Source organism: Petaurus breviceps, unplaced genomic scaffold (assembly GCF_028583685.1).
Source record: "Petaurus breviceps papuanus isolate PSGF00001 unplaced genomic scaffold, PetGlider_PUasm1.0 90804, whole genome shotgun sequence".
NCBI lineage: Eukaryota > Metazoa > Chordata > Mammalia > Diprotodontia > Petauridae > Petaurus > Petaurus breviceps.
Genome location: NW_027187348.1, coordinates 18,169,060 through 18,190,271, shown reverse-complemented (window position 1 = coordinate 18,190,271; position 21,212 = coordinate 18,169,060).

The window sequence follows — 21,212 nt, the reverse complement described above, 5'->3', positions numbered from 1 at the left end:
TGTTGACACCCTATTGTGAATATTTAGGAGGACATGGGCCAGAGTCACACAGACAAACAGGAAAAGTTAGATTGTGTAACCTACTTCATGAGAAGAAACTCTTGAATGAGCAAGATCTCAGATTAATTTGACTATGCAAAGAAATATATATGTATGTATGTATGTATGTATCTATATATATATATATATATATACACACATGTATGTGTGAGTGTATGTGTGTATAGTCAGACTCCCTTAAAGAGAAACATTGACTCTCAAGCTAAACCACACCTGAGAGCTCTTAAGTCAAGAATGGCTAAAATGATTATGAAAATCATCAGGTGTAATGTTAAGGGAAACTGAAGATCTTCCCTGCCCCTTAATAGTCCCATGATACCTCCTTTGAGCTTTGACCCAGCCCAAACCTTGAGTCACATGGAGCCCTTGGTAGGAGGAACTTGTTGAATAGATGAAGCTGAGAAAGGATGAGGCAGAGCTGAAAGAGAGCTGAGGCATAGCAGCTAGCATGGATGAGAGAGGGAGGAATTTTGCCTAGGGTAGCTTGTTTGTGGGAAGGCCTAACAGTGGGAAGGCTTAGGAATGCTAGTGCTCTCTGTATTGGTGATGTGTATAAACTTCTTTCTCATCATGGAGGAATTGGATTTCTCCTATATGGATAAATATCTTGGTCTCATTTTTGAGGAAGAGAGTTTGTTATATTTTGTGATGCAACCCTGGAAATACATCTACATATTCATAGCAGCTGCTATGGGTATGGCATTGGCGATACATGAGGTTAAGATGTAGTACCATAATCTCTGTTAACAACTCCCTTTCTCTACCACATGTTTGACTTTCTTCTCACTGATACAAATGTTTGTTTTCTCTGGTGATTTACTCGGGTTGGGATCTGAAGCAGAGTTGACTCATTGCATATTATATGTAGTAACTTATCCAGATGGAAAGCAAGGTACCTATAGACTTTTAGTTATACTTTTCCTCTACCATGGAATAATTTAAAACAAAATAATGAATGATTCCTCAGCTATACTAATTTGAACTTGATAAGGTAGAGTTATATTATTGCTTTCAAATTGTTACAAAACATAAACTCTTATAGGTTTGATCCACTGGTATGGAATGTTTCCAATTTGGAAAATTCATTGAAACAAAGAAATGTCTTTTAATTTGGGAAAAAAAATGTCAGATAATTAAGGGAAGGATCCCAAGAGACAGCCATGAGATATGACTTAGAATGAATGTGTTCTAGTACCTAGTACAGAAACAATGTGGTTAAACCAAACGCCAGGAAATTTGACTTCAAAATAACAAGGTTATTTTTAAATTTAAAAATAAGAGTTGTTTTATAGAAAATAATTTACTTTTGCTTCTTGAGAAAAAATATACACCCAGATGTACATAAAATGTGATGAAAATAACCAATAAAAATATGCTTTTACAGCATAAACGTTGGTAATTACATTTCAGGAGGGAAGGACAAAGTCTTCTTCCACTGAACTGGCATAAAAAAAATATCCTGCATATCCCCACAGGTGTGTAAATGTTAGTTTAAAAAAAGGGCTAAGTATCATAGTCTACTATGGATTTAGCAAGATAGCTGGATGATCCCTGGAAAGCTTTCCCATCCATTGTTGTCACCAGTTGAATTCTTTACCATTTATCATCAGCTCAGGGCACCAGAGATCTTGGTTATACATGTTTACACCTCTGGAGATATTTACCTCCCTGCCACAAAGCTCCCTTGGCAGGAATCCAAGGAGCGATGTACACTAAAGAATTATACATTTGATAGCAATTTTCTAGTTGTGCACTGACCTGGCTTCCAGAGCAGTTTGCAATATTTCTGAGATTATGCCATCCAATATATTTCCTGAAAAGGAGCAATATCGAGAGGACTGTGGTGCAATGCAGAGATAACCTTCTTTTTACTTTGACTGTAAACACACAATAATTTGTTGCTTATGAGTACTTCACATCACAGTTGTGATATTATAGAAAAATTTCAATATTAATCTTCATTCTCTAAAAAATCTATCATTCAATAAATTAAAGAAAAATTTCTATTGTATATGTCAAATATTTATACAAAGCATATTATTATGTATCCTCAAACAAATGTTTCTAGATATATTTCAATGACATTTGTACAAGACACTTTACATAGTCAACTTTAAAAATAATGAATTGCCAGTGCAAGATTTTTAAATGAGATATTTGCCTATAGTTTACCAATATCTACATCATGTTATTTACATAATGATTGTTAATGTGTGCAATATGCAAAGGAATATCTACATGCCTCTCTGTCTCTCTGTGTCTCTTTCTTTGTCTCTGTCTCTAGAGAGAGATGCAAAAAATAACATTATGACAAAAAGCACCATTAACATTTCTAAACTAAGTCCTTGCAAGTGAACATTCTATTTTTTCTTCACCAGCAAAATACTCATCTGGAGGGGAAGTATCACCTTATTATTAGAAGTACAGAATAGTGTATTTGTACTCAGTAAAATCTTTTCTTGGGGACCGATATAATGATTTCAGTTGAATCGCATATCTTTTAGAGTTTCTATCTCTCTTTGCTAGTCATTAAAATATATTTCATATGACCAAAAGCAATTTTTAATATCACATTGCTAACATTTTGTGGTTTAGTGACTTGTCCTTAATTGCTTTAATTTAGAGATAAATCTTATTCCCCAGAAGAATTGTTTTTTTCATTATTTGATAAAAATGATAAATTTCTACTATTCATTTGAATCATTTGTCAATGGTGATTTTATCAGAAAATATATCCACACATTATATGCTGTGCAACAAAATCCTGTAGGCAAAACCTTTGTTTTTGCTGTTTTTTTTTAAAGTAACATAACAAAACATGTAAATTGTAACATTCACTTTGTAATATTATCATGCAACTCATATATTGCTTTCATTATCAAAAGCCCTCTGGCCAATTATTGGTGAAAGTCAAAATATACCCCTCAGAAAAGAAAGTCTTTTCTCTATCATACACAATGACAGTATAATATGATGTTAGAAGCAGGAAGTTAGAATTTTGGAGATCTTGCCATTAATAGTACAAGCTAAAGTTCATTTGGTACTATAGGTTTATAAAAGATTTTTTCTATGTGATCTTACTGAGACCCACAACAACTCTGTAAGGTGAGAGGTAGGTACTACAGGAGTTACATCATTTTATAGATGAGAAAAATAAGACTTAAAGATGTTAACTGGAAAGTAAATGTCAGAAATGGGATTGAATTCAGGTTTTCCTAACTTCAAGGCAATTGCCCTATTCCCTAGAACCTGCTGTTGTTTAATGGGGTTTAATCAGATCCTGAGACTCCCAAGTAATTAATAGTTGTACATGAATTTTTTTTTTCATTTTAACTTATTTTATTTATTTCAATAAATACCTTTTTATTACATTTTTGAAAACTTTAATTTTAAAAATTGCTTAGTTCTAAATTCTGTTCTTTCCCTTGCCTTCTCTCCCTCACCTTGAGAAGGCAAGTAATACATCGATTATATATGTGAAGTCATACAAAACATATTTCCATATTAGCCAGGCTGCAGAAGATAAAACACGCACATGCAACAATAATCATAAAGAAGCAACAAAAATAAAGAAAGTGAAATCATTGCTTTAATTGGCACTCAGTTCATCAGTTCTCTCTCTCTCTCTGGATGTGGATAAACTTTTTTCACTATGGGTCCTTTTGAAATTGTCTTGGATTGGTGGACATAGAAAAACAAGGAGAGACTTGGACTTATGAAGGAAGATATTATGCACCTTCTGAGAAAAAGAGGACAAACAAGTATAGTGCGGTCTTATATAGATGTATGTGAATATATATGTCTATATATGAGTATGATTATAGATATCTAAGTATATGTTTGTTTATGTAAGTGTGTGTATGTGTGTGTATCGTTAATTGTAGCCTTCTTGGGAGAGGGGAGGAAGATGGGAGGAAAAAGAACAAAGTAAAAAGTGCACAGCAGAGAAAAAAGGAAACCTTACAAGGAAGGAAAGAAAAGATGGACAGTTCTGAGCACAATGTATGATATTTATTATTTAGACTTTCTTGAAATGGAAATTTTTTGCTGTATATTTTGAATCCTTTCTTATGTTCTGATGTGCACATGACAACACATTTTTTCTTTTCTTATTTTATATTTGTTTCACTATTTATGTTTATAATGTTTGTTTTCCTTTTCTTATCGTATATTTAAAAGTTTAAGATAAATCAATAAAAAAAAGAAAAGAAATTGTCTTGGTTCATCGTCAGAGCAACTCTTTCATGCCCAATCATCCTTTACACTCTTGTTGTTACTGTGTACAATGTTTTCCTGGTTCTGCTCACTTCATTTGTGTCGGTATATGTAAGATTTCGTAGGTTTCTCTGAAGTCTTCTTGCCCATCATTATAGCACAATAGTATTCCATCAGAATTATATACCACAACTTGTTCAGCCATTTCTCAATTGATAATCACACCCTTAATTTTTATTTCTTTATCACAACAAAAAGTGCTGCTATATATTTTTGGTAAAAATGTACTTTTCCTTTTCCTTTGATCTCTTTGGGGTACATATCTAGTAGTGGTTTTGTTGGGTCAAAGGGTATGTACAGTTTTATAGCTTTTTGGTCATAGTTTCAAATTATTCTCCAGAATAGTTGATCCAGTCGCAGCTCTACTAACAATTCATTAATGATGAACACATTTTTATAGGATCACTCTCTTGTCATTTATATCTTTTAATACACAGTAATAAATACAAGTTCACATCCTAAGATGAAAATCAGAAATATACCATAGTTTTCTTTGACAAGAAGAGCAACTAATCCATAGATTTATTATTTTGCCAGTTTATAAGCATGCTGCACTTTGAGGCAAGGGACCACAGAAAGAAATTTGGAGGGCACTGTGGAATCTCTAGGAATGAATTCATACACATTGTCAACATAATAGCAGTTAACTGTTTAATCATAAAATAAACTAATATTTATAGCTTATGAAAAGGAACACTTTTCACTAAAGACCACATGAAATGTGGAGAACAGACACATGCAGGAAGGATCTCAACTAAGGTTGCTAAGTCATAAATTCAGTTTTCCTTATTGCAACAAGATAATGGAAAAAAGTGGAGCCCAAAAATATACATCAGGATCAGATATTGGTAAATTGTCCCCTTTGATAGAGTGGTGAAGATCGTAGAACCCTTCTTTAAATAATGTCTCCTGCCTATATTCATAACTGAAGGAAATGTTAAATTTCCATCAAATGTTAGTGAAAATTAAGATACAATTATTTTCCCATCAAAGCTTAGGGAACCCCTGAAATAAATCCATGGACCCTTTGAAGTCTATCAATTCTAGTTGAAGACCCCTTTATTTAGATCAGAAAAAATAAACTTGATCATAGAAATGATTGCAAAGTCTGTCTTGATGACATGATCCACATGACCCAATGGAAAACATGGATGAAAGGGGAAAAAAAGGAAATTGACAGTACTTAAAAACAATCTTTCCATGTAAGTCCTTCTATTAAAGTCCTATCCTGATGTCTCATCATAGTGCAAAACTGACCCCACATTCTTGTATACTATGCTCCAGAAGCATTTGAGTTTTTAATAATTATTTACAGGAAAAGAGAAGCTTCCCTAAAATCGACATTGTTTAACTTAGACTTTTGGAAGTGTTTCAGTTAAATCACAGCAGACAGATTGTGTGTCCAAAGGGGAAAAATATTTTACATTATTTCTATATTACCCAAACGGTCAAAGCAGAAAGTAGAAATGTGGGTGATAAGCAAAACTGAATTATTCCTATTGATTAAGATAAGATTGGTTGGTAGGGTGTGCATCAGTGGCATTAATAGAAGTTGCCCTCTTACTGAATCTGTTAATGACATAGCAGAAAGAGTAAGCAGGATGGTCATGTCACTCACTCTGCAGCAGTTAATAGAGTGAAAAAAAAAGTGAAAATTTTGAGAGTGGAGCTAAAATGATTAGAGCTGAAAGCTGGAGAAAAAAAGAATTAACTTTGGGAAAGCAGAGATGGGCAGTAAATAGGATGCACCTGATAAGTAAAAATGCCAAAAGAGACCTAGCAATCATAGTGGACAGTATATTAGAGAGACATTTTTAAAGTGATGAAAAACCAATCCAGCAAACAGACAAATGTGTCCTCATTATGTGAAGTGAGAATTCTCTGCTACTTCACTCTGATGAGATTGGAATGCAGATTTCAAATGCAGATTCAGAAACAGACAAATTGGAGGAAGTTATGAAAAAATCCTCCAAAATGATTAAGGATCTGAGAGACTGATTTATAAAGCAGGATTAAGGGATATAAATGCATACAGCTTGGCCAAAGGTAAGGATAGAGATGGGGGGGGCATGAATATGCCAGCAGCCTTCAAACACATAAAAGGCATAGGAACACATAAAAATGGTTTTATATTTAATTCAAGAACAAACTCACTTGGAACAACTAAATCAACATTAAGTTATATTAAAAGTGAAGCAGGTTCCACCTCCCCTATTGTAGAAAAGGAGAGGGGCAGCTAGCTGGTGCAGTAAGTAGAGCACTGGCCCTGGAGTCAGGAGGACCTGAGTACAAATCCAGCCTCAGACACTTGACACTTACTAGCCGTGTGACCTTGGTCAAGTCACTTAACCCCAATTGCCCTGCCTTCCCCCTCCAAAATCCAAAAAAAAAAAAAAGAGAGAAAGAAAGAAAAGGAGAGCCCTTGAAGAATGAAGTTAAGGAAAGACAATTATTAAACAGTAGAAGGCAGAAAGGTCACCCAGTTAGAATGCTGGACTGGGAATTAATACTGATGGATGTGGTAATCATTTACTCAGGCATCTCTGATTAAATCACCACTAAGTGTCCGCATATTGTTAAACATCAATTGCAAAATGGTAAAGTTAGGAATTTCCAGAATGATTCTTTGATCCATATGGCCAGTCATAGTCTCTGCTGATCTACAGGTGGAAATCTTACCATTTTTGCCTTTACATTTCTAATATACCTCCCCTCCTTTTTGCTCATATAATTATTTCTCTGGTTCAGGCCTTGATAATCTCTCTCCTTGGCTACTACAAAAGCTATCTAACTGGTTTCCTTCCTCAAGTCTCTCCACATTCTTTATCATTCTTTTCTCTGCTGCTAACACTTTTTTTTTTGTAAAACATAGGTTTATACTATGCTACTGCTCAGAAATCTCTAGGGGCTCCATATTCCTTTCATGATAAAACATAAACTTCCTTAGTTTGAAATTTAACCTTTTTATTGTCAGTCTACTTTTTACCTTTCTGGCTTTATACATTACTTCTCTCTACATTCTCTAGTAACACTGGCCTGTTTGCACATCCTCACATAAGAAACATCCCCTCCTGTCTTTGTATCTTTGCAGTGACTGTTCACCAGGCTAGGCATGTTATTCCCCCACATAGCTACCTTTCCCTGATGTCCTTGAGAATGCAGCTCAAATCCTGCTTACTCTACGAAGGTTTTCCTGTTTCATCTCACCCTACCCCCAGCTATTAGTATCTTCCACTCTATGTTTAACTTCCATGTTCTTTGTATATTGTTTGTATGTATCTAGATATTTATGCGTTGTTTTCTGCATGAGAATACACTTACTTGATTTCAGGGACTGTGGGGTTGTTTTGTTGGGGACTGCGGAGTTTTCTTGTTTGTGTTTTTTAGTTTTATTTATGCATGTAGCACAGTGTCTGGCACCTACTTAGTGGTCAATAAAAGCATCTTGACCAGAAGTCTTAAGTTCCTGGAATAGCATTTCCATACCAGCATAACATATTTCCACAGGTAGATTCCATTTCTGACTTCCTTACTCTCTTAATGCATAAACTTAAGCAAAGACTTTGCTTTGTGTGAATGCATGTGTGTATATTTCATATCTTCCTGATCAATAAGATGACAGTAGTTCCTGAACATTAGTTATGTCTGAAAAGTCTTTTAGAGCAACCTCTTGATGAAGTAACTTGAATGCCATTGAGAGTGGAGGTAATTCAGGTTAAGTAAACAGTATTGTTTGGAAACTGGTATGCAATTATTTTCAATTATTTATTCCAACAATAACCATGGGGGAAACTTTAAGGTAAATACCACATTAACTTCCTGAAAAATTTTTAAGCCATGAAAGTCTCACAGGGAGACAGTAGAAATATCATCATGTTAGAAGGTCAAAAGAAGGGAGGTAATCAAGAATAAAGAAAGAAAAAAAGGAATAAAAATCATACAGACAGACCAAAAAATTTGGAATGGCAATATTAACCTGAATTCTGCCTGACTATCTGTAGCTGACACATGAACCATTGGAGAGACAGTATACGTAATAGAAAGCAGATTAGATTTAGTTCAGAATACCTGACTTACCAAATCCTTTCTCAGTCATTTTCTATATGTGTGACTTTGGGCAAGTCCCTGTTGAGGCTCAGGTTTTTCATCTGTAAAATGAGAGGATTGGATTAGATTATCATTATGGTTCATTGGAGCTCTGAATCCTTTCATTCCTGTGCTACTGTGATGCTCTCTTGAAGCTCTGTTCTTGTTATCTAGAAAATAACAAGAATTCAATGACTTCTAAGACTTGACCAGAAAGACAGACAGTCTTATAAATGATTGTGTATTTGCCCTATGCTACCAAAGAAATGTATTAGGTGTGTTATCGTAAGTAATTCACCTAAACTTTCATAGACTGAGTTTCTCCATCTACAAAATGGGAAGAATAAGGCTTGTAGGATTTACTGCTCAAGGCTGTTATGAGGATCTTCTAAACCTTGGTATCATCCTTGACTCCTCATTCCCTCACTCCACAAATCCAGTCAGTTGCTATATCATATTGTTTTCCCACAATATATCACACATATCCCCCCATCTCTCTATTTACACAGTCACCACCCTAGTTCAACTTCTCCCTTATTCTGGTCTGGATTACTGTAATTATGTCCCAAATGGTTTCCCTGTCTCTATTTTCTTCCCTCCCCAATCCACATTCTCTCTGACTGCCAAAGTGATTTTCCTAAAGCACAGGGGTGATTATGACACTCTGTTATTCAGTAAACTCTAATCACTCCTTACATATAAACTCCTCAGTCTGGCATTTAAGACCCTTTAAAACCTAGCTATAAGTGACCTTTCCATTGCATGAATGCCTTTCACATATTCATAGGTTCAGCCAAACTGGCTTTCTTGTTTTTCCTCACTTGAAACACACCATCTCTTATTTCCATCCCTTTTGATAGTCTTTCCTTCATCCCTGGAATGCATTCCCTTCTCACCTCTACCTTGTGGAATACCTAGTTTACTTCATAGTTCAGGTCAAGCAATGCTTTCTAGATAAGACTTTTCTTTATCACCTCTTACCTGCTCTTAACTCCTATCTTATATTTATGTAATTATTTTGCATGTATTTTTATATAATTTTGTATGTATATATTATCTTCTCTTATAATGTATGATACTGGGGCTGGAAAATAGAAGACTCTTAATAACTAGTTGTTGAATGATTATAAAAGAAGTAATTCAGTTTATAAGCATTTATTAAACATCTACTAAGTACAAAGTATGGTGTCTGGCTCTGAGACACGGGACACAAAGTATGCTTTGTAAACAATAAGAAGCCATATATGCGGATTTCAGCTGAGATTATATATTATTTCTGTACAGCCACCAGCATAATATATGGTCCCTTTATGTTTTGACCTAATAGTTGACAAATCTTTCAGATAAATGTGTCATGTCTCAGTGCAAGTTAAGGTTCCTATAGAGAAAGAGTATAACACCACGCTAATACAATTAGATTGTTGTTGCTTATCAGTTTTTTATTATCATTTCATTGTTATCATCATGTTGAGTTATAGTTCTTTTGAAAATAATTTAAATGACCTCATTTCCCCCCTCATTCTTCTTTAGAGCAGGATATGTTCATTTTACTTTTTAACATCCTTTTTAGCAATGTATTTACTTAAAATGCTTGTATAGCCTGAAAGTAAATTGCTAGATTAAAAGGGCATTTCAAGATGATTGAAAATGCACCTCACACACAAGTGGTTGCCTTTTCTGTTTCTTTACTGGTGTTATTGAGAAGGTGGTTAGAAATGCTGTTTTATAGGTAAATATTTTTTTTCTCCATTGCAACATCCTTTATGTTTTTACAACTCTTGAGGCTCATCTGTAGTGTTTCCTGAAATAAATAGTGCCAGTTTTAGAGTTTAATGCTTTGACAGCTTCAAGATCACAAGACATTGAGTTAAAGCTTGATATTTGGAATTCACTGGGGCTGTATGCTTTTTAAAATGGTTTGACTTGCTATCCTTTCACCTATTGTTTAGTGATAACAACTATAATTTGATATATTTTTGCCATATTCTCTCTGAAAATACATGTCTTTCTGACACTGAATTATCAAAATAGACTAAGCTATTTTGTTAGGATGAAATAAATAAATACATAAAATAGAAAAAAAAAAGTATATCCAGTATGAATCTGTGAACCGAGGCTCTGTTTTCAAAGGGTTTTATGTATGATATCATGCCTATGAACATGCAGTTGTCCTACCTATATGTTTTACAGTAACATGGCATGTCATTGTACATATTACAGTATGTATATATGCACCCAAGTACATATATGTACATGTTTCATGCAATGTATGTTTGTGTATATAAAGTGATATTATAATGTTATTCCATCCTTTTTGGTGTGTTTGTATCATTTTTATTTCTATTTTTCCTTCTTCCATTATGATTTCCCCTTTTCTGTAAAAAAAAATATATATATAATATTTGCATATAGACTCACTATATTTAAACTTCTACAAAAATATATAAAAATTTCCAAAATGTATTATGTATGAATGTACGTATGGTCAAAAGAAAGCAAGAAGGCCTCTAGCATGTTGGGTGGATTTGTTGTGTTCACATCTGAAGGGCTCTGGTCAAAAATCATACAGAATAGACTGGCATAAATGTACTATAAACATGCATCACTGAAAGAAACTTTCAAATTAATGAGAACACTAATTTATTTGAGTGTTTAAATAATATAATGGAATTCAAAATTATGGGTAGGTTTTTGAAAGTTCTCTCCAGTGGTGGAGACTGAAAGAACTTGTTTTCCCAAATGTTAAATTTAAGGAATTGAATCAACATTCCCATCATCTTTCTCGCTTTTTCTTTAAATCACAATGCCTGGGCTTAAACAATAATATGGACTTAAACAAAATACCTACCTCCTCAGGTATTCTTTCCTGAACTTGTCAGATAGGCCACCTTTTGTGATGATATATTGACATCCTTTTTTTCCCCATTTTTTCTTTGTAGTTCTTTATTGTGTGTGGAAGCCTGTTAATACCTTAGGACATACATCTTCATCACCCTTTTAGTAAGGTTTACCTTTAATTAATAAATTAATGTTTTGTTTTGTGATGGTTTATCACTTACGCCCAGCCATTCAACACTATTGGTGGAATATTAGTATTAAAAAGATGTGGTGCTATCTGATTTTGCTCATTTGTTCGGGGGTGGGTGGTGGAAGAAGTATAAAGTCTATTTCTCCCTACATACTTGTCCCTCCTCTCCCTTTATACTCTAATGTTCTGTGTTCATTAATGGCATCTTACTTTTTTTTTTTCCCTTTAGGGAAAGACCTTCAAATCTCACCATACTAAAGTCTGTCCTCCATTACTAATTAATCTTCTCTTTTGAAGCTTCCCATTTCTTTTGCTTTGCTTTTATTTTTTTTTGCTTGTTTTATTTGTTTATTTATTTTTTTTTCCTTTTTTGCAGAGGAAATTGTGATTAAGTGACTTGCCCACAGTCACATGTCTAGTAAGTGTTAAGTGTCTGGGGAGGGATTTGACCTCAGTTCCTCCTGATTCCAGAGCCGGTGCTCAATTCACTGTGCCACCTAACTACTCCCTCCCATTTCTTTTGAAAACCTAAAGAAACATTTATCCCTACTTAGCTCACTTCTTGTTCAAAAGTAAATTAATAAATTAATTTGAGGTTGGGAGTCTAGAGAGAAAAAGTGTAACAATGTTTCTAAAAAAGGGGAAAATAAAGAAAAGATTATCAATGAATCATTTAAAAATAAAGCAAAAGGAAGTTCAGAAAGGAACACATAAACAGAGCAGTGTTGGAACTACAATGGTATATTATACTTATTTAATATATGGTAATATATTATGAATAAGTAGTAATAATTAAGTATTAATTATTAATCTATTAATAACACCAGTACCTATAAATGGTGGAGAAAAACAAACTTTGTATTATATACAATTCCTTTTTGTTCCATTATATATTGAATGTCATGTTTGTTAATTCACAATTTTTTTTCGGGATTGAATTAGTTCTTTTAGTTTCTAGTCTCCATAATTTATTCATATTAAGTTTTTAGACCCCTAAAATTCCCATATTCTATTAGATAAATAGATGCCTAGATATGGCTCCCCTGATTTACATTTTAGGTTGATTTTTTTTATTCTATCACATGCAATAATCAGGTTATTGGAATAGGAGTTGAGTACTTTCCTTAGTGTGGGGAAAGTGTAGCTATTTGTATTACCTAAGTTCAAGCACAATGGTAAAATACTCCTCATTCTAGATACTTACATTGGGTATCAGATCCTGATTAACTGCTTTTTTTTCTTGCATTTTCCATTCTGAAGGCCACGTGTTGTTTTGTTTAGTTTTGCTTTGTTTTGGGAGAATATCAAAATAAATCTTAAGCAGCTCTGTATCCTTTACATTGTTGGTTATTCTTTAAAATACAATGAGCAGAAATCCTCATCTTCCTCTTTTTATTGTAGCCTTTAAAAAAGAACCACCCTCTTTTTATCATTTATAAGAAGATAAGCAATTTGATAAGAATTATAAAGATGTTTTATATCCTGCCACATTGCTAAAGTTAATTATTTCAAGCAGGTTTTTTTTTTTTGCTTGTTGTTGTTGATTCACTAGGATTCTCCAGTAATCATCTGCAATGAGTAATAGTTCTGCTTTCTCATTGCCTATTCCAATTCCTTCAGTAACTTTACCTTCTCATGTTGTTAAAGCTAACATTTCTAGTACAATATTGAATAATAGTAGTGATAATGGGCATCCTGATTTCACCACTGATCTTATTGGAAAGGCTTCTTAGATTATCCCCATTACAGATAATGATGATTTTATTTTTTTTTTTTAAGCAATCGGGGTTAAGTAACTTGCTCAAGGTTACACGGCCAGTTATTTCTGGGTGTGGTGCCGAGTGTCTGAGCCCAGGATTTGATCTCCAGGTCATCCCAACACTGGAGCCAGTGCTCTTACTCGCTGAGACACCTGGCCGCCCAGTAATGATGATTTTAGATAGATACTGCTTATCATTTTAAGGAACGCTTCACTTATTCCTGTGCTCCCTAGTGTTTTTAATAGGAATGAGTGCTGTAGTTTGTCAAAAGCTTTTTTGCATCTTTTGAGATAATCGTATGATTTCTGTTGGTTTTGTTATATATTTGGTTGGTTATGTTGATTGTTTTCCTAATATTGAACAATCCCTGCATTCCTGATTTAAATTCTCCTGGTCATAGTGGACAATCCTCTTAATAAATTGCTGTAACTTCTTTGCTAATATTCTGTTTTAAATTTCATTAGGGAAATTGGTCTGTAATGTTCTCTTGTTTTGTTTCTTCCTGGTGAAGGTATCAGCATGATAAATGTCCAAAAAAGAATTGGATATGAACAATTTCTTCTTTGACTATTTTCTCAAATAGTTTATATAGTATTGGAATTAATTGTTCTTTAAATGTTTGGTAAATTTCATTTGTAAATCCACCTGTCCCTGAAGAATTTTTTTGGGGAGTTCATTGAAGGCTAGATCAATTAATTTTTCTAAAATGGTGATATTTAAGTATACTTTTCCTCTTCTGTAAATCTTGGCAATTTAGACAATTTTTAAATATTCACTGATTTCACTAAGATTGTCAGATTTGGTTCTTCTGGTTCTATGTTTTGATCTTCTTCCACCCCCCGCCCCCAAAGATTCTATAGTCCAATTTCCCTTCCTTTGTTTGATCATTTTGCCAGCCAATTATTTGACTTTTGAGTTCTTTGCCATGGTAGAACTCTGCTTGCAGAGTGGAGAGTGCTGTGTCCCAAATTTCTGGGGTTTTACACAGCTGTTGTCAGAATTTTTTCTAGGCACCTGCCTAAGATTTGTGAGGGGGAACTGCTTCTTCACAACTTCAACAAGATCTCTTACACCAGTGCTCATCACCATCCAAGATTGTGACCCAGATCCAACCAGGGAAAAGCAAGCATATCTTGTTTGAATGCCAGCAAAGATATTCCTGCAATTGACTTCTGGTCAGCTGCTTGGTCCTCCCACCAACTGTGTGCCTGGAGCTCCAGAAGCAGCCAGCACAGCAGCTGCTGCCACCTCTGCAGTCCCAGGGGCAAGGGCCAGACCACACTCTTCTCTCACCCAGTTCCAACAGAGTTTCCCCATTGACATTTTACTTTCTTTTTGGCATTTATGGATTGAGAAGTCTGGAACCTGCCACAGCTGCCAGTGATTCAGTCGCCTGAGGTCTTCTCTGGCTGGTCTGTGTCAGAAGTCTGTGCCATCGTGGACCACATGGAACTGCACTCCACTCCCAGCCCAGTGTGATTGACCCTTCCTTTTGGTTTGCCAGGCTGTCCTCAGCTGGAGACATTTAACTGTGATTTTGTGGGTTCTGTAGCTCTAAAATTTATTTAGAGTCAATTTTACAGGTATTTGAGGTAATTTTAGATGAGCTGAAGTTCCTGCTTTTACTCTGCCATCTTGGCTCCTGCCATCTCTCCCTCCTTTGCCTTCTTGAATATCACATTCCTTGAACTCTGATCCTTTAGTGTTGTAGATGCTAAGTACTATGTAAATCCTGATTGTGGCTCCCCAGTATTTGAATTGTTTTTTTCTGCCCACTTGCAGTATTTTTAACTTGACTTGATAGTTCTGTGATTTGGGTTTTATATTCTGTGATAGTTCTGTGATTTGAAGTTTTTATTATGGAATCATTTTTTAAATTAAATTTTATAATTATTTTTAGTTTACATCATTCATTGCCACAAGATTTTGAGTTACAACTTTTCTACCCATCTTTCCCCTACCCACCACCCCAAAACAGTGATCCCACTGTATACCCCCTCCCCCAATCTGCTCTCTCCTATATCTTCCCCCACACCCCTCCAACTTTCCAGTAGAAAAAGATAGATCTCTATACCCCAGGGTCTGTATATCTTATTTCACAGTGGCATGTAAAAAATTAATGATAATGAATATATATTTTTAAACATTTGATTTTAAAACTTTGGATTCCCAATTCTTTCCTTTCCTCCCTTATCACCCACTCTTACTGGGAAGATAAGCAATTCAATATAGGTTGTACACGTGTAGCCACACAAAACATTTCCATAGTGGAAATTTTGTAAAATATTGAGTATATTTCCCTCCATCCTATCCTGCCCCCCATTTGTTCTATTCTCTTTTTTGACCCTGTCCCTTTTCAGAAGTGTGTGCTTTCAACTTCCCTCCCCACCCCCCCCCACCCCCCGCAACCTGCTCTCATCCCTTTTCCTCCTTACTCTGCTGTAGGGTGAGATACCCTATTTAGTGTATATGTCATTCCCTAAACCAAATTTAATGAGAGTAAGGTTGACCTATTCCCTTTTGCCTTTCTGTTCTTCCACTCCTCCCCCTAACAGTTTTCCCTTGCATCTTCTATATGGAATAATTTACCCCATTCTCTCTCTCCCCTTATCCTCTCATTATATTCCTCTCTCACCTATCAATTTCACCTTTTAAGTATCATCCTTTCCTATTCAAATAGTCCTGTTCCCTCTGTCTATGTATACCTGTACACACACACACACAGACACACACACACACATATACACTCAAATATGTATTAATATACCCATATACCCTCTTATATAGACATATGTATGTAGGTATATAAATAGTTGAACTTTGATAAGTTCCTTATGATTTATTTTCCCTGTTTACCTTCTCATGCTTCTCTTGCTTCTTGTAATTGAATGCCAAATTTTCTATTCAACTCTGTTTTTTTTCATCAAGAATGCTTGAAAGTCCTCTATTTCATTGAATGACCATATTTTTGCCTGAAACATGAAGCTCAGTTTTGCTGGGTGGGTGGTTCTTGGTTTTAATTCCAGCTCCCTTGACCTTCGAAATATCACATCCCAAGCCCTTCAATCCCTCAATGTAGAAGCTGCCAGATCCTGTGTTATCCTAATTGTATTTCCAAAATATTCAAATTGTTTCTTCTTGTCAGCTTGTAATATTTTCTCCTTGATCTCAGAACTCCAGAACGTGGCTATAATATTCATAGGAGTTTTCTTTTCATGATCTTTTTCAAGAAGTCAATTTGAAGAGGTAGATTATTTCAACCTCTATTTTGCCCACTGGCTCTAAAATATCATGGCAAATTTCCTTGAGAATTTCTTGAAGGATGATTACTAGGTTCTTTTTTTGATAATGGCTTTCAAGTAGTCCAATAATTTTTAAATTATCTCTCCTGGTTCTGTTTTCCTGCTCAGTGGTTTTTCTAATGAGATATTTCATATTGCCTTCTATTTTTTCATTTGTTTGGATCTGTTTAATAGTATCTTGATTTTTCATAAAGTCACTAGCTTCCATTTGCTCCCATTTAATTCTTAAGAAATGATTCTCTTCAGTAAACTTTTGAGATTCTTTTACCATCTGGCAAATTTAGCTTTTTAAGGCAGTTTACTCCTCATTGGCTTTTTGAGCCTCTTTTGTTATTTGAGTTAGTCTATTTTTGAAGGTATTATTTTCTTCAGTCAGGTTGTTGACTCTCTTTTTCATGATTTTCTTCCATCATTCCCATTTCTCTTACCAATTTTTCCTCCACTTCTCTCTTATTTGGTTTTCAAAATCCTTCTTAAGCTCCTCTATGGACTGTAACCAATTCCTATTTTTCTTGGAAGCTTTTGGTTCAGGAGTTCTGACTTTGCTATCTTCCTCTTGTTCCATGCTTTGATCCCTTTTGTACCCCAAAAAGGAATCTAAAGTTGGATTGCTGTGCTTACTTTGCGTCCTTTGTTTGCTCATATTGTCACTCAATTACTTGAAGTTTGAGTTTTTTGCCACTTTAGAACTCTGCTACCAGAGAGGAGAGCTTTATCCCAAACTACTGAGGTTTTCTGAGCTACTGCAGCTATTAGTTGAGAGCCCCCTCTAAAGCCTCCACACCCTCTGGCTCACTGGTCATGCACCCCAGGACCTCTGATGAGCTATGTGCTCTGGGAGCCCCCTTGAATATTTGAGGTATAGGCTCTGGGAACGCCCCTTGAACTCTGATTAAATTGTCCCATTTGATGAGGCATTTGCATGAGGCCATAAACTTTACATTGTGGCTGGACCCAAGCCTCTCTTACTAGACTTCCCACCCTTGAGCCTATCAAAATATCAGTTGGCCCTTAAATTGGCCTAGCCCATCATTGTCTGTAGTCTCCAGGTAGCCTCCAGCAACTTTCTACCCTTAATTACACATTGACCTCATCTGACTCCTGAAGACCTTCCCCAAACTCCTCCTCTAGACCACCCCTATATTTCTCCCACAACCTTTCTGTATATAAGACCCCATCTTCCCTCCATGTAGGTGGAAGTGCCATCAAATGACCTAGAACAGGCTTACTCTGTGTCCAATGCAAGTGAAGTTTTGATAAACTTTACTTTTCTTTGGCTGAGAAGACTTGAGTTAAATTCATTTGGCAGGACCCGGCTTGTTGGTATTTTGGGGTCTCCAGAGCAACCTTAACCCTCTTTATGGGTAACCTCTTCATTTTTATGGTTCCCTGAAACTGGAAACTCTGCTAATCTCAAGCTTTTCTCCAGCCAGGACTGGAAGATAAGTAAGCCTCTCTCTTTCCCTAGTACCTTGGAAGTGCAGATTTTTTGTTTGTTTTGTTTTGTTTTTTGTGTGTGTGGTTTTTTTTGGGCCTGACCTTTCAGGTCCCATTAGGTTAGAAAGCTGGAGGTTGTTTCATGCTCAGCTTTACCTCAGGTTCTCAGTCCTGTTTGGTTATTTTGGAGAACATGGACATATGTTCAGCTTCTGAAGAATGGGGGACAAGGACAGATGCCCCATCTGGAAGTGTAAGCCATATTTGTTCAATTCTCTTGGCACTAGGGAACTAGGATAACTTCAAGTAATTCTTTTTTACTTTTTTTAAATTTGTTTATTATTTCAAGGGTTTCTCTCAAACCTTCCTTTATGGAGGAAGGCACTTCCAGGCTCTATGCCTGTCGCTCCCAAAAGTTTGCCTTTGTGTTGTCTTTTACAACATTGGAAAAAATTTAGTTTCTCTGGAAACCTTAAAAAGGAAAAGTTGGTCTTTTTTTTCCAACACTTTTTTGGCCTAGATATGGCCTAGAAGACCATGAATTATGGCCTGTTTTTGGAATTTAAAAATATAATATTCTCTTGCAGTCAGAATCATATTGTCATAGAGAAGCAAGATGGATAAAAGTTGCCTACTTAATGGCTTTTGTTGAACTTTCTCAGAACAAGGTTCTCAGGAAAGACTGTGAGATGCTTGAAGCTAGAGTCCCTCCACAGAGGGGCAACAGGGACCAATTAAATGACCCCTTTCCTACGGCTTTGGCCCCAGCTCCTCCCCCCTCAGCAACTCCTGCTCAGGTCACTGAGGCAGTTCTCCCAGCCCCTTCTGATGCATCCCAAACCTTTTCCCCTTGGTTCCCCTTCCCTTTTCCTCTAGTCCAACACCCCTCATTTGCTGCTTTCTACACCATCCATATCTCCTACCCTGCATCTCCCAGCATGGCCCCTCCCCCCCTCAGGGACCCCTGCTCAGGTCCCAGCCATTGGTCAGGCTCTAGTGCCTTCCTCTGTGGCCCTTCTCCCTGAAGCAACACCTACTCAGGCCTCAAGCCCTACCCTTCAGGCAGTCATAGAAGTATCTCCTCTTTTGACCCTTTCTCCTTCTCATATGCCAGCTGACCTTCCCCCTTGCCAGCTGGAGTCTGCTTGTAGTCTGCTCCAGTTCAGCCAGCACCCCCCAGTCACTCTCTCACAGGAAGTGAGACTTCCCTTACCAAGCCCCTGTCCCCATAGAACCTTCAGGAATTTTTCCCTTAAGGGAAGTGGTTGTCTTGGGTGGGACAACTAGAGTACATGCCCCATTCTCCATTTTGGATCTCAGTGAAATTAAAGAAAAGTTGAATAAATTCTATGAAAATCCAACAGAGTTTACTGAATGCTTTCAGGACATATCCCTACAATTTGAGCTTTCTTAGGGTGATTTGCAAATCCTCTTCTCTACCTGTTGTTCCACTGAGGAGAATCTGGGAACAAGCCCCAAAATTTGGGGATCGTTTGGCTAGCAATGACCCCAGAAAATACCCCCCAGGAACAGCTGCTGTTCCCACTAGTGACCCAAGATGGGATTATCAAATTTGGGAGAATAGGGAGAAGAGAGACCATATGGTACTTTGCCTGTTAGAATGCCTAAGAACTGCATTTTAAAAGCAAGTAAATTATCAGAAAGTTAGAGAAATGTCTCAGACAAATCAAGAAAACCCTGCCCTTTTCCTAGATAGACTTGTAGAAGCTATTAAAAGGTATACAAATTTAGATCCTGACTCTATAGAAGGGGCAGCAATCTTTAACATGTATTTCATTAGTCAGTCTGCCCCAGATATTAGGAGGAAACTGCAGAAATTGGCAATGGGACCCCAAACATCTCAGGCCCAATTACTGGAGATGGTCTTTGGAGTCTTTAATAACAGAGTCCTGATTGCAGCAGCTGAGAAAGAACACAGGGAATGAAACAGAGACAGAGAACATGCTCGATTCTTGGCTGCTGCCATGGCCAGGAAAAGCCCCTCCAGGGGACCCCTTGGAGGAAGCCTAGTAACTGGGGCAGGGGGGAAAGCTCCTTTCAAAGCCACAAGGAGGGTCACTGGTCCAAGGAGTACTCCTCCAGGGTACCCCCCCCCCGAGGGAGCCCCAGGAACAAAAGCCTCTAAAACTGAGCCCATCTGACCAGGAGGGACATTGGAGGAAGGATGGTCATCAAGGTAAAAGTGGTAGAGCCACCTCCCAATACCCTGTGCTCCAGCTTTCTCAAGACTCAGAATGACTAGGAAGCCTGGGGCTTGGCAGTGCTCCCACCTTCTCCATTTCCCTTGCTGAACTCTGGACAAGCATCAAGGCTGACGGTTAGGTTACCCCCTTTATTATGGCTAAGTTCTCTGCTGTAACCAACTGGTTCTACCCTCCCCTTGACCAGTCAGGTCAGGGGTATAGAAGGGGAAACTATGGGATGTATCCAGACATACCCAGTCCCCTCATCTGTTGCTTGAACACTTCTTCCTTATGCCCCCCTCTTATACTATACCCTTGTTGGGAAGGGAACTCTTGGTGAAATTGGGAGGCCAATTTTCTCTAGCTAAGCCTCCCAGATCTCCCCTTGTTCCCTCAGAGGTGTGGGAGATAGTTGAGTCAATAGTTGGGATCAGGAAATTCCTGGGTGAGCTACTTCTGCCACTCCGGTATTTGTCTCACTCCTAGATCCTAAAGTTTCCCCCCATTGTGGTCTATATCCAATTAAACCCAAGGCCTGGTGTAATGCGAATGTAAATTTTAAAGATCTTCCCTGCCCCTAGGCTAATGTGCACCTGAAGCCTGGGGTGGGAGGCTTGTTTTTCAGTAGATACTTCTTGATTGGCTAGTGAGTCAATAAGGTTGTTACATTCTCTGAGCCAGGAGAAGGCTATATAAGCCCTGATGTGTAGCTTTGTTTTGGGGACTCACTTTGAGAAGTGTTCTGTGATTTGATCTGAATTCTGGGAAGCCGTTGTTGAGAGTCCCCCGGCTTTGAAAAACCCAGAATGTGGAAACCCAGATGTTGACTGGGTATGGATGTAATGGTTGGACAGTTTGGAAATCTGTCTACTTGATGTTTCTGTCTTGATAATTATGCCTGTATACTTTGAGGTTCAGGGTGCTGACCTTTTCTCCTGAACAAGGTAAACGATATATGTCTGACTGATTAAAGTGAGCTTGTTAACCCATTTTGAGTTGCTTTCCTTTAACAAAGCAGAACCAAGAACCTGTGGTAGCTGCAAACCCTGAGGACGCTTGG